The 13,088-nt window shown below is 43.7% G+C and overlaps 1 long non-coding RNA gene across 2 annotated transcripts in view; it reads left to right on the top strand.

Moving 5' to 3' along the window:
* The window catches only part of LOC112674131 (uncharacterized), a 99,623-nt gene that overhangs the window by 7,594 nt on the left and 78,941 nt on the right, over positions 1-13,088 (top strand). For both annotated transcript variants that reach the window (XR_007405669.1, XR_003145238.3), the window contains exon 2: positions 10,164-10,567. This is a non-coding gene — a long non-coding RNA (uncharacterized LOC112674131). The remainder of the gene's footprint in view (positions 1-10,163; positions 10,568-13,088) is intronic.

Genomic DNA, 13,088 nt, shown 5'->3' with positions numbered 1-13,088 from the left:
TCCTCTCCTTAACCATTGCTGGGGAGGCCAACAGGGCGAAGGAGCCCACGGGCTTACAATGGTCGAAGAGTTCAAGGCGGTTGCAAATCCTCTCTTGAGAAGGCTTGCGTGTCTTGCTTCTGGTTTCCCGAGAAGCAGACCCTGAGATAAAGATTTGAAAGCAAGTAGTTTGTTTGGGACATGATGTTAGAAAACTCTAGTAAGAAAGTAGGGAAGTGAGCACGGTAAGGGAAAGCTATCAACATGTGGTGTGTTATCCAGCAGGCGATCTCTGTGGGTGATGGAATGAATCCTGCTGGGTGATGCTGGGAGTCAGTGGACCTTACGCGCTTCTGAGATATCCCTCCTGAAGAGCGAGAGAGCTGCGAGCTGGGGTACTTATCCATCAGCACCTGCCAGTCATCGGATGGGGGCCGCTCTCAGCCTTCTCTGCAGGCCAAGAGCCCCAGGTGCTGGGGTATGAAGAAATGGGCAGGGCATCAGGCCAGGTTGGGGTCCAGGAAGAAAGATAGGTATAGATTTGACCAACCTGCATTTTATTTTATTTATTTATTTATTTATTTATTTATTTATTTATTTATTTATTTGAGAGAGGGTGAGCTCATGCACATGAAGTGAGGATGAGGGGCAGAGGGGAAAGCAGAGAGAGAGAATGCTCAAGCACACTCCACGCCCAGCACAGAGCCGGATGCGGGGCTTGATCTCAGGACCCTGAGATCATGACCTGCGCTAAAATCAAGATTTGGACATTTAACCTGCTGAGTCCCCCAGGCATCCCAGAGCTGCATTTAAAAAAATATTTCCACTGCTTACTGAGATTACGACCTTGGACAAGTTACGTAGCCTCTCTGAGCCTTAGCTTTCCCATCTGTGAAATGGGGATGATTGCACATACCACCGGTTTCCATTAGGGGCACAGAGAGGAATTTTGACCTATTGTACAATCCATAGCATGATACCTGGCAGGTAGCTAGCACTCCTACATTTTAAGCTTTTTCATTATAAGTATTTGTTGATTGACTATTGTTTACAGAGTGCTTTCAGATAGATCTGAGGTGTAATCTAATCTGTACTGAGGGATAAAACAAATCTCAGCTCAGTCCTCTACTTGTGCAAGGGCACCAGTTTGCAGAAGCCAGCGAGGGGAGGTCAGATCCTCCTGCAGAATGTGTGAAGGTAGTGGAGCATAAATCCAAACCACTGGTAGCAGAGAGCTCCAGCCACTGCCCTCTTCCCCCCATAGGCCTGTCCTCTTTTCCCACTAAAGTTCATTAAGCATCCATCTGCCCCAGGCCAGGCACTGGGCTGGGTATGGACATAAAGCATCTGTGTGGCTCTTAGGGAACATAAGACTCTGGGGAAAGAAAGGCAAGTTGTAGTAATGACCACAGAGCTAGCATTTATGAAGCACTTGGTATTAGGCACTGTTGTAAGCACTTTACAATATGGGTTTATGAATCCCTTAAAACAATCCCATGAGGTAAATTGCTTTTGTTGTGTCCATTTTACATATGAGGAAACTGAGGCACAGGGAGGGTCGGTAACTTACTCAAGGTTATGGAGACACCACACGGGGAAGGTGGTTCAACCCCTCTAACTCGAATACTTAACCACCCTGCACTACTCACTCTCGGTAAAGCTGTGGTCACATCACACGTTGTCTAATTATCCCATTACTTTTCCCTGTTCCTACTCTGCAGCTTCCGACTTTTTCAACTTTAGCCTGCATAGTCTCTCCTACAGAGTAAGAACAGGTTCCTGAGCTCCATCTTGAGAGACCCTGCCTCAGTTAAGTCTAGGCCGCGTTTGAGAACATGTATGTCTCAGAAGCTCCTAGACGGCACCGGTGCTGGGCGTCCACTGACCCCACTTTTTGAGTTGCTCCGTGTCCAACAGGGGTGATTTTTCCTCCCAGGGGATGCTTGACAATGTCTAGAGTCAGTTTTGGTTCACAGTCAGGGGGTTGCTACTGGGATCTAGTGGGTAGAGGCCAGGGATGCTCCCTAAGGCCCTACAGTGCCCAGGAAAAGGCCCTTGCAAACAAAAACTGATCCAGCCCAAATTGTCAAGAGGGCCAAGGTCGAGAACCCCGGTGTGCGGCGCAGCCTCAGAAATGGTAACATACGTAGGAGTCACTTGGAGGTCTGCTTTAAAACACCAGACCCTCATCCGGTGGGTCTAGGGGGGTGCCTGCCAGTCTGCATTGCTAACCAGCAGTAACAGACGATGCTGTGCTTCTGGCCCAGGGACCGAACTTTGAGCAGCAGAGGCCAGAATGTATCTCGTGCAGGCGCGGGTCTTGAATCAAGGCTTAGGACACAATGAACTCCTACGAAATAAACCTAACATCGCCCTAAATTAGTTTGGAACCAAAGTAGCCCTAAGCTTAAGTAATCCTCTTGACCGCCCCCCCTACCCCCACCCCCACCCCAGAGCAAGTTTTACCCTTAAAGATGTTCATGGAGGCAGAAAGCTCAGAGGAAGGAAATCCCCACTCCTCTCTTTGAGGCAGTTTGGGGCCGATTTCAAACGAGGAAGGACAGAGCTTGGTGCGAACTGCCTTGCTTCAGTCCCCAAACATCAACTCGAGTCTATTGTTGCCTGGAATCGTGGCTTCCTTCCAAGAGCTGCGCGCTGACGGTGGGGCCTGCCTCTGCCTGACTTCCAGGTCTGCGAATGTGAGATGAGAAAGTGGCTTGTTTTTTTAAAATGGTTGCTCTCCTGGGAAAGGGGTATGGGAGAAAATGGACTCTCTGCGTCCAGCCCTCCAGAGATGGCACCCCAGCCCCTGTGATAAATGGCAGCATTAACAAGGTTTGGTTGAGAGGGGACCTCCAGATTTATGACTTCCTGTCTCCGCCAGCAGATGTCATTATGGCTGACAGAACAGAAGGCCTTTCAAGAGCTAGCCGGGGTGGAGCTAAAAGGAGGGGGAAAAAAAATAAAATAAAATAAAAGGCAGAAGCCAAAACTCGTGTTTGCTCGGTGGTGCTATTGTTGATACTGTCATGTTAGGGACGCAGGGAAGTTTTCCATTAAAACCAAACGTCTTGTAATATCTCTGAGGTCCAGCTTTGAAGGTTTGGGCAGAAACTCTCGAATGAGGCACAAAGTTTAGCTGCGCTTCAGGAAGAGAACCTGCAGGGTTTTGTTCCCGGCCTGTTTGTACCCTTCGACGAAACGAGCCCTGCACCGGATAAACGTGTATTTTACCCTGAAACATCATGTTGAGGGGTGTTGCAATATGTTTATTTTACAAATTCGGCAGCCTGTTCTGAAGTTCTTTTGATCCATATATAATTTTACCCATCGTAAAAGTGTTCCGTAGGATGTCACTGGTATTTTATGTGCCTGAAGTTTGTGCTGCGTTGAAAAATGGTAGAAATTCGGCCCTTATCGTTGCACCCCAAACCCGTATTAGTAGGTACAGCTGGGAACCCATACTTCCTGATAATTTCGAGCCACACTTCCACAGTTCCTCCTACCAATTGTCACCTGAAGCTTTGCCTTCTGTAGGCAAAGGAAGCTTTCTTTTTTTTTTTTTTTCTTTTTTTTTTTTTTTCCCCAGTGGATTCTCTTATTTAACAGACATTGGAATGTATTCTTTGGGCTCAGGTAGTCGGTGCCCTAAACTGGTGACAGATGCCAGGCTGTCCTTAGTTCTCTCAAAGGCAAATTGTCCCCCATCGTGGCTGCATGACCAATTGGCTTGGTAGAAATGGGGAATCACGGAGGACTTCAGGGAGGCCAAGCACGGGGTCTCCTTTGCCCCTGGCCTCTTAAAACTCCAAAAATCCACTTCAAGCAAAAATTTGATTGAGGGTATTCTTCTATAATTAATTAATAGCTATCATCTGAGTGTATATGTTACAGGGAACATCAGATTTTCAAAATAACACGGTCGGTATGAAAAGAGCCCCTTCCATAGTTCCTTTTGCAAACTCCTTTGGAGTGGCAGTTGGTGATGTACCCAACTAATCCAGGCTCTGGAGACTCACGCTCTAAATTCTTTTTCTGGCTCTTCCGCTCGCTCCCTGTGTTATTCTGGGCAAGTTACTTAAGCTGTTTCCTTACCTGTAAAAGTTGGACAACAACAGCACCGTCTCTTAGCAAATTTTTAAATGAGGATTGAATGCAGTGTTTGCGGAGTGATTAGCCAAGTGCCTGGGCCAGGGTAGGAGCTCAATAAATTAGCTATTGTTATAATGATTAATGTTAAAATATCTTCACTCTTTACTATTTCACAGGTAGACACGCAGAGACATAGACTGATTCATTGGCCACCCAGAAAAGAAATCCAATAATTATAATAACATTAATTGTAGCTGTCATATATTGAGTGCATACTAAGTGCCAGACACTGTGCTAAATTCTTTACATGCAAAATCTGAATTTGATCCTTACGAAAAGGTTTTTGAGGCCAAGTATTATCACTCCTGTTTTACATATAAGGAAACTCAGATTGGATTGTTTAAGACAATGGTCCTCAAACTGTGTGAGGTGCATCAGAATTCCCTGCAGAGCTTGTTAAATAAAACAGAGCTTGCTGGGTCCCCTCCACAGAGTCTCTGATTCAGTAGACCTGGGGTGGGGACCCCTTGGTTTTCATTTTACTAAGTTCCTAAGTGATGCTGCTGTTGCTGGGGACCACATTTGAGAATGATTGGCTGCATTAATTTGCTCAGGGTTTTACAATGAGTAAATGACGGGGTGAGCTTTCAAATTTAAAAATTTGAATAAATGAAAAAAAATAAAAATTTGAATAAATGAAAAAATGTACTCTTAAACCCCTATGTGACTTCAAATTTCCTATTATGAAACTTTGTGTCTGTGTGTGAGAGAGAGAGAGAGAGAGAATGAGAAGGAGTGGGGGCAACGGGGGCAGAGAGGGAGAGAAAGAATCTTAAGCAGCCTCCACCCTCAGTACAGAGCCCCACACAGGGCTCGACCCCAAGATCATGACCTGAGCTGAATCAAGAGTTAGATGCTTGATCAGCTGAGCTACCCAGATGCCCCTCCTCTATTTTTCAAACTTTTGAATTAATAGTTGATATTTGAATTCATGGTGCATAATGGTTTGGATAGCTTCCTGTTTGAATTAAATATCCTGACCCATGGTGTTCACTGTACAAAACGGTTTGCCATACCCTAGAAGGGAAGGATTTCAGGAACACTTTTAGGATGAGCACCAAGCACTTATATCATCCCCACTTAACCACCAAGACCCTGAGCAGTCCTGCTGGGGTGCAGGAGAATGCAAGGCCTGTGACCCTCTCCAGCTGGGGAATTCATTAGGAATTCCAAGATGGAGCCCAGCAGAGTAAGCCACACCTGGATGCCATCTGTGCCTAAGAGGAGCAGTGTCTCCTCAGTCTCTGATCTGAGAGGATTCTCAAAAGACAGCCCACCTGGACATCAGAAGATCCTAGATATGTCTCCATTGAATGTCTAAGATCCAGCCTTTCCCACTGCCCAAGTGAGTCTCTTACAGCCAGCCCAGGGGACCACTGGTATAAGCTCCCCTCTAGAGTCAGAAGAGGATGGGCTCTGGTGGACATTGTAGGATTTGGGAACACAGGAGAGAGACCTCCAGAGGCACCTGGTGAGAGATGTGAATGGAGGCAGAGGATGCTAGCATAGAACCAGGATAAAGCCCAAAGTCCCTTAGTAGGTAGAGTAATCCAGCAAGGGGTCATTGGTACCTTCCGCATTTCATCGCAAATGGAGTTCAAACACACAGGCAAGAGTCACATCAAGGACCATGAAGAAAATGGGTGACCTGAGGGTCCTAAGTCATATCACGGACAGAGGTAGAAACTGGTTGTGGAAGGTTGACCATTCCTACTGCCATGATGCAGGGCAGAGGAATAGAGAGCATGTGAGACTTCTAACAGGAGCTGGGGATGTTAGGGCTCTCTGTAGAGGATGGCCCTGCTAATCTTTGATGACCCTTCCTCTTCTGACATAGGAAGACACTATTTATCTGTGTATTCATTCACTCATTCATTCATTCAGGAAATATTTGCTGAGTACATATTATGGAGCAAGTGACCTTAGAGATATGGGGGTTGGGGGTGCACAGATCCAGATCCATGCTCTCATGAACCTCATTCTCTAATGAGAGGAGCAAGATAAAATTTTTAAAAAAGATAATAAATTAGTATCTTACGAGGTGACAAGAATGTAGTAGAGAGATGGAAAAAACAAACAAGCAAATAAACTAGGTTCTAGATGACACCATCCACGTACTGGATCACATGCTCTTGAATGAATTATTCCTGCTTCTGGACTTACAGTTAAATGGATAAAAAACAATCCCTTTTATGGCTTAGAACCATGTAAGTTCAGTTTTCTGTTGTCTGTTGAAGGAGTCCTGGAGTTAAAACATGTACTTCAGGAACAGCTATATCCAGGTGCTCATCAATGACCCCACAGGTGTCCCCAGTTTTCCTTCTGTGTGGGCTTCCCTGTCAGCCTGGTGCTTCCCGCATGGACCTCCAGCAACCTCAGGCCGGTGTTCTTTTTCCTGGAAAGCTGTGCACTAATTCCAGCTGAATGACCTTGGGACATGTGTCCATCTCCGGACCAATCACTGAGGTCATGGGAATGAAATAGTGCTGACCCTCTCTCTTGGGACCAGGGATGCCACCTGCCTCACTAAAAATCACGCTGTTTGAAAGAGCTGGTTCTTCGAAGACAAATTAAGGAGTTGTTACTGAGACGGTGAGGCATGGGTGCTGAAAAATCAGAAACTAAAAATTCACTATCCTATCTAACCTTCTACTCTTTGGTCTCACTCTCCCCATTTGTAAAATGAAGAGGTTGAGATAAAGTGATAGTCCACAATGTTTTTACTACCAAGGATCCCCCCTCACACACACACTTGCTCTCTTCTCCTGCCCATGGTGGGCACCAAATTAAACTAAATTTAAAAGATCTAGTCTATAATCCATCCATTTAGCATGAATATGTCCATCTACCATTTAACACACTTTTATTGAATATCCGCTACCTTCCCATTTTGTTCTGGCATTGGGATTATGTCAATGAGACAGATAGGAAGGCATGAGATCCACTGTGTTCAATGAAATATAATGGGAGGTGGGTGTCTGTTGGTGGTTTGCTTTCTGGGTTAAAAAGCCAGCACCTCAGTAGAAAAATGCTTTGCGCTCATGTCCCTTCTCCCCTGCTTGGAACGAGGTATGTTACCCAGGGGATACCTGGAGCTGAGGCAAAAATTTGCAACCGTGGGGTAACATGCATAGAGTCAGCAAGCTGAGCACAGGGGAGCAGGGGGGAGTGTCACAGTGTGGGGCCATGACAGTTTGTACCATCCTGGAGTCTCTACATCAAACCTAGACTCATAGGCATCCAGGCTTCTTTCTTGTTAGGTAAGACCATTCACATCTTCATTGTTTAAGCCACAGGTAAAAGTATCCTAGAAGTTCCTTGCAGTTGCATGCATTCCTAATTGATACAGTCAGATCCAAGGGGTGCCCCAAGCAGCTTAGGGAATGAAAATGTCCAGCGACATAATAAGTCTGAGTGTCACAGGTGTCTCGAAGAAGTAGGAGGGTTTATATCAGGGGAACTGATTATTCAAAGAAACTGCAGTTAACAAGTAACAGCATTTTTTCTACCATGTTAGAGAAGTAGATCAGAGGTTGACAAATTTCTTAAGGGACCACACAGCAAACATTTCAGGTTTAGGGGAGCCTTGTGGGCCTCTGCTACAGCTACTCAGTTCTGCTGTTGTAATGCAACAGCAACAATAGATGATATGGAAATGAGTGGGCGTGGCTGTGTGCCAAGAAAACTTTATTTACAAAAACAGGCAGCTGGCTAGATTGGCCTAAGGGCCATACCTCACTTGTTGATTCCGGAATTAGATATGCATACTGAGTATGGAGTAAAAACAGGCAGTTGAAAGTAGTTTGTAATGCACTTACTAAAATATGGAAAGTCTCTCGAAATTCTCCTTTCCAGATTTCCCAATGCCAGGTCTTTAAGCTCACACATTCTGTGACTCAGCGATTCCTCTATCATGTCTTCCCTTCCTCCCACAAATGGAATTGAGGGGTGGGTCCCCTGGACAGCTGCCCAGGGTGCTAATCTACAACGAATTTAACGGGAGAAGACGGGAAAATAAACATTTGCCTTCCTCTGTCGAGAAAATAGACCACTATGCAGTGAGACAGGCGAATATACAAAAAAAAAAAAGGGACATTTGTTAGCCCTGTAATATTTTTGGTGAGGATTTTTGTAGCTAACATGCACTGCATTTGTAGTTAGCTCAAAGATGGCAGTTGAGGTTAGCAGAAATTCCAGAACCACATAATGTGTGGTGTGCTGTGACTTACAAGGGATGTGATTTATATTGCGAATATTAAACCTTTTAATATACCTCCCAAGAAGTCGCTTGGTTCACAAAAGTCACAAAAGAATGCCAAAGAAAAACTAAAACTGAAGAAAAGTTGGATAGGTTTTGTCTGACTTTGTAAAAAGAATATTGACTCTGTTTCAACTAATGCAAGTAAATGGTAAGTAGTTCTGAATCTGAAAAAAAAGTCTTAAAAGAAAAAAAAAGTCTTAAAAGAAAAGAAAATCAGATCCTCCCTACCCTCACTAACTATATCTTGGACACATTTTTAAAGAGCATTGGATTGAAAAGTCATTGGATTATTGACCCATGTTGCACTCATTATATTAAGGTCCATGAACTCAGGAAAGTACCAACCTGGAAGGCATCGGATCTAGGGAACCGGAGTGATGGAGACTGAGGCATATGGGAGAGCTTATGCCCTGTCCAGAGGAGACAACCTCTCTACAAAACCCGTATATGATTCCAGTCTATTGTTTTCCCTCTTGGGAAATATCTCTAGATCTCTAGAAAACAATAATTAGAACTTCTATGGAGTGAGTTTCTGATTTTATAAATTCTGTACAAACCAAGTAAACCATATTTGTGTCTCAATCATGTAAATCATGCTTTACAATCTAAATCTCTCTCACACACACACCCACACCCTCTTCTAGACAAAAAGCACACGCTCCTTCAACCACGGGGGTTGGAAGATGCTGGACAATGGTGAAGTTGAGCTGTGCATCTTAACTGATCGGATTTTTCGACTCTGCCTTTCCCGGACAAGATGAATTGTTGTAGGACATGGCATCTCTTCCCGCATCTCACGCTATGGATCTATTAGTGCCGCTATTTATGGAGAGGAGAGAAGAGAGTGATAATTTATACATACATTTGTTTTGTAAAAAATTACACTCCTCTCCTCTGATTGGCTTGAGTCCCCCAGAATATCACTTCTCTGTGATAGATAATGTGGCTGGAAGGGGAAATGCTAAATTGTTTAAGAATTTCAAATTTTTATATTGCTGCCGTAGCAAACTGTGTCATCTACCAGAGCCATGCCGTTTTTTTCCCCCTTCCCAAAATGTCACAAAAGGAGAAGTGATCACAACAATTTACACATGCCAAACACGTTTGCCCAATCAACAACACAGAGAGGATTGCAAGAGAGATACACCCCTGTTAAGAAACATTGTCTTCAATCTGATTTTAATACTGAAATGTTGCCTGTTGAGACCTTTTGTTTAGGCAGGAGACAAAGCTGCTATAAAAGAGAATACTGAAGATAATTCTGCTCCAGACATTTAAAAAGTTGGGAATTCTGAGGCACTTTGGGAAGAAGATAGGACTACATTTTCTCATGTTAAAGAAATACTATTGCACGGAGCATAAAAGATGCTTCCAAGATGATAATGAATAAAACAAGATTTCCAACTTAGGGGCAATCCTACGTTGAGCCACTATATGCTTCAGGAAGATGCTTTTGGGGGTTAAATTGCTAAACAAAGGGGTGCCTGGGTGGTGCAGTCAGTTGAGCGTCAGATTCTTGGTTTCCACTCAGATCCTGATCTCAGGGTCATGAGATCGAGCCCTGCTCTGGGCAATGTGCTCAGTAGGGAGTCTGCTTGAGATTCTCTGTCCTTCTCCTTCTGTCCCTCCCCCTGCTCATGTTGTCCCTTAATTAATTAATAAACAAATTAATTAATTAGAAAGTCTTTAATTCTTAAACAAAGCACCTGAATTGTTTGGTGTAGTGGACCCCAGTTATTTTGGCTAACTTATGTTTGTCTTTCTCTTTCAGATAACACCTCTTGGAGTTTGTTTCCCATGATCAACCATGATGTTTTTGTACTATTGACCCTTGCCCCAGCTTACCGGGTAGACCCTGACTGGTTAAAGCCAATAATCTTATCCCATCATATGCCATGATTTGGTCCATACGACAGAAACCCAGTCAGAACCTGCAGAGAAGTTTTCCAGGACTTCTATCATCTGCATAGCGTGAAGATACAAAGATATGAACAGCCTGTTTACTACTAAAGTGGAGGACCATGGAACTGCCAATGGGAACCCATCTGAGGCCTGAGGAAGTAGCTGATTCTGTGCAAGGCAGAAAGGAAATGTGAAAGGAAACAAAGCTGGTCCTTGGTAACACTGGAGCAAACTGAACCTGAAGCTAGTCTTGTCCCCAGCCTTTTCAGTGATGTAAGTTTATACACGACCTTCTTCAAACCAGTTTGAGTTGGATTTCCTGTCATTTTTCAATGGAAAGGCTTTTAACTCAAATTTTGGTTTTGTCAAATTGATGATGACACGTTAATGCCTTTTCAATGAGTTATGCTGGGAGAATGGGGTCATGCTGTGGGTTTCTCCTTCACTATTTTGTTTGGTGTGTTGTTTTCAAATGGATACCCTACCTTCTTAAATCATTTTCCTACTAGTCTCCTTGTCCACACTTTACAACACGCATCAAGTACCACCTTCCCTAGGAATTAATTACTGAGCAAGACTTATAAACACTGGTATTTTAGCTCTGGTGAGGCTGCCCCAAGTAGTAGTTAAGAACATGTGTTACACAACACAGGCATGATTTTGAACCCTGGCTCTATAATTCACTAGCTATGTGACTTCGGACAATTTACCTAAACTCCCTAAATTCCCCTTTACCCAACCCTTAAAAATACTGTTAATAATAGCATCTTGGCTTAGACAACTTTTGTGAAGATAGAATGAAATAATTCATGTACAACATTTATCATGATGCTTGACACAGAATAAGTGCTCAATAAATGTTGCTGCTGTGATTATTAGCGTTATTATACTTATCAAGGAGTCTACCATATTGAAAGAACACCATAAATCTAATCTTGTTATTAGCCCAATAAATATTTGCTATATGAGTTATTTAAAAATTGATGAATGGATAGTTGAATGAATACATGAGTAAATTAAAACAGGAATGAATGAATGGGGAGCTAGAAGCTGAGAGGCAAGACCACAAGTAGCTGGGCTGGGCCAGAGGATAAACAGGAGGAGGACAGAATAGAAAGCCACTCTGTGCTTTATGAGAATGCCCTTCCCATGATCTGTGTCCCCGTCAGGTGGAATGTTCTGCAATGCTGCTCCCTTCATACTCTCATTACTGCGGGTCATCTGTCAGGAGCGTTTTGATGGGCAGCTTTACAGATAGCCATAAAGCAGCACTTATGGCCAAAGTCATCATACTTTGTTGAGCTCTGTGCTTAGAGTGTCCACATCATTTCTTTTTCCTCTGGGTCCTAGTTGCTCAGTGCAAAGTCGGAATCTAGTGTAGACAGCTTAATTCCTTCTAATGGTTCCCCATAGCCTCTGAGATAAAATTCAAAAGACCTCAAGACTCAAAAGACCAGTAAGGAGAAGTAGGATAACGTGGACATTTAATGAGTATTTACTTTAGTCTAGGCCTAAGACCAGGCCAGGCCGAGTTGGCTCACCACTTTGAATGGACCGCCCCATCCGACCTTCACAACTGTATCTGGCAGCTACATTTGTCAGCTCAACTTTGCTGAGGAACAAACAGAGACACATCAAGGTTATGTCATTTACTGAATTTCACAGGGCTAGGGTATGGCACCACCAGGATTTTACCCCAGCCAGTCCTTACCCAGAAGCCCTGCTCAGAGGGCTTTGGGCTTCATTATACTCCGTCTTGTGTTGTCTCCTACACCGAAGCTACAAATACAGTTATTTCTCTGCTTCCTTTAGAGTCCTCAAAAATGAACCCTACAGAAGTGATTTCTTGAAATAAAATTCTCCGAGTGTGGCAACATTAGAGGCACTTTGAGATGGTTTTAAGAGCTCATATTTATAGATTTTCTTGAAAAAGAGGTTTTTTTGTTCTTTTGTTTTTTGTTTTTTCTCTTCTTAGTCCATCAGTCCTTAGTAGCCAGTAGACTGATACTTGGATTCTTGTTTAGACTTGGAATTCAAGGGACCACATAGAATTCTTGGTCTTAGGCATTTGAACGACCCATCTGGTTCTCACAGGCAAGTCTGGCCAGGCTGGCTTTAGCTGAAATTCTGTTTTAGACACCCTTTCATCTCAAGTTGGCCAAGGAGCTACATAATTTGCAGGGTCCCAGCCCCCAGCTCCAGAGAGCAGATTTAAAGGAGGGATTTGGAGCTCAGAAACAAGAGCTTAATAACTAGCACACTGGTGGCTCACAGAGGTTCTCTTGACTCTGGGAATGGGCTGTGGTCCACAGGGATGGGTCCTTGGCAGTCAAGGGATTTGTCCTCTATTGGACTGAGCGAGGACACATGACTCAAAGGAGCCAATCACATTCTGTCTTCCAAGAATTGGCACTGAGAGACACAAGTTTCTGTCACAGAACCCGGATGATGGGACATCTGGGGCAGCCATATTACACCAAACAGATGTGCACAGAGGAAACTTGTCTTCTGTGATTATAGTCCAGAGTTAAGAAAGTGAAGTAGAAATGAAAGAAAAAGAGGGCAAATGAGAGAGGAAACATACCTACATGGCTTTCTAGTTCCTGAATCCAGTCTCTTTCTGAGGATTGGCTGTATCCTAGTCTTTCATGCTCTCTGAGATACACTCTACCTTTGTAAAAATAAATGGGCATCTTGCATCAGCAAAATAAATTGGTTTCTGTTACTTACACCCTAAAAGTACAGATTAATATCCAAATCTTTTTACTGTTCAGAGCAGTTTCAAATCCTTTTT

Source organism: Canis lupus, chromosome 24, assembly GCF_003254725.2.
Source record: "Canis lupus dingo isolate Sandy chromosome 24, ASM325472v2, whole genome shotgun sequence".
In the NCBI taxonomy this organism is placed as follows: domain Eukaryota; kingdom Metazoa; phylum Chordata; class Mammalia; order Carnivora; family Canidae; genus Canis; species Canis lupus.
Note: the sequence above shows the minus strand (reverse complement) of the source record. Positions and strands in the feature narration are given on the sequence as shown.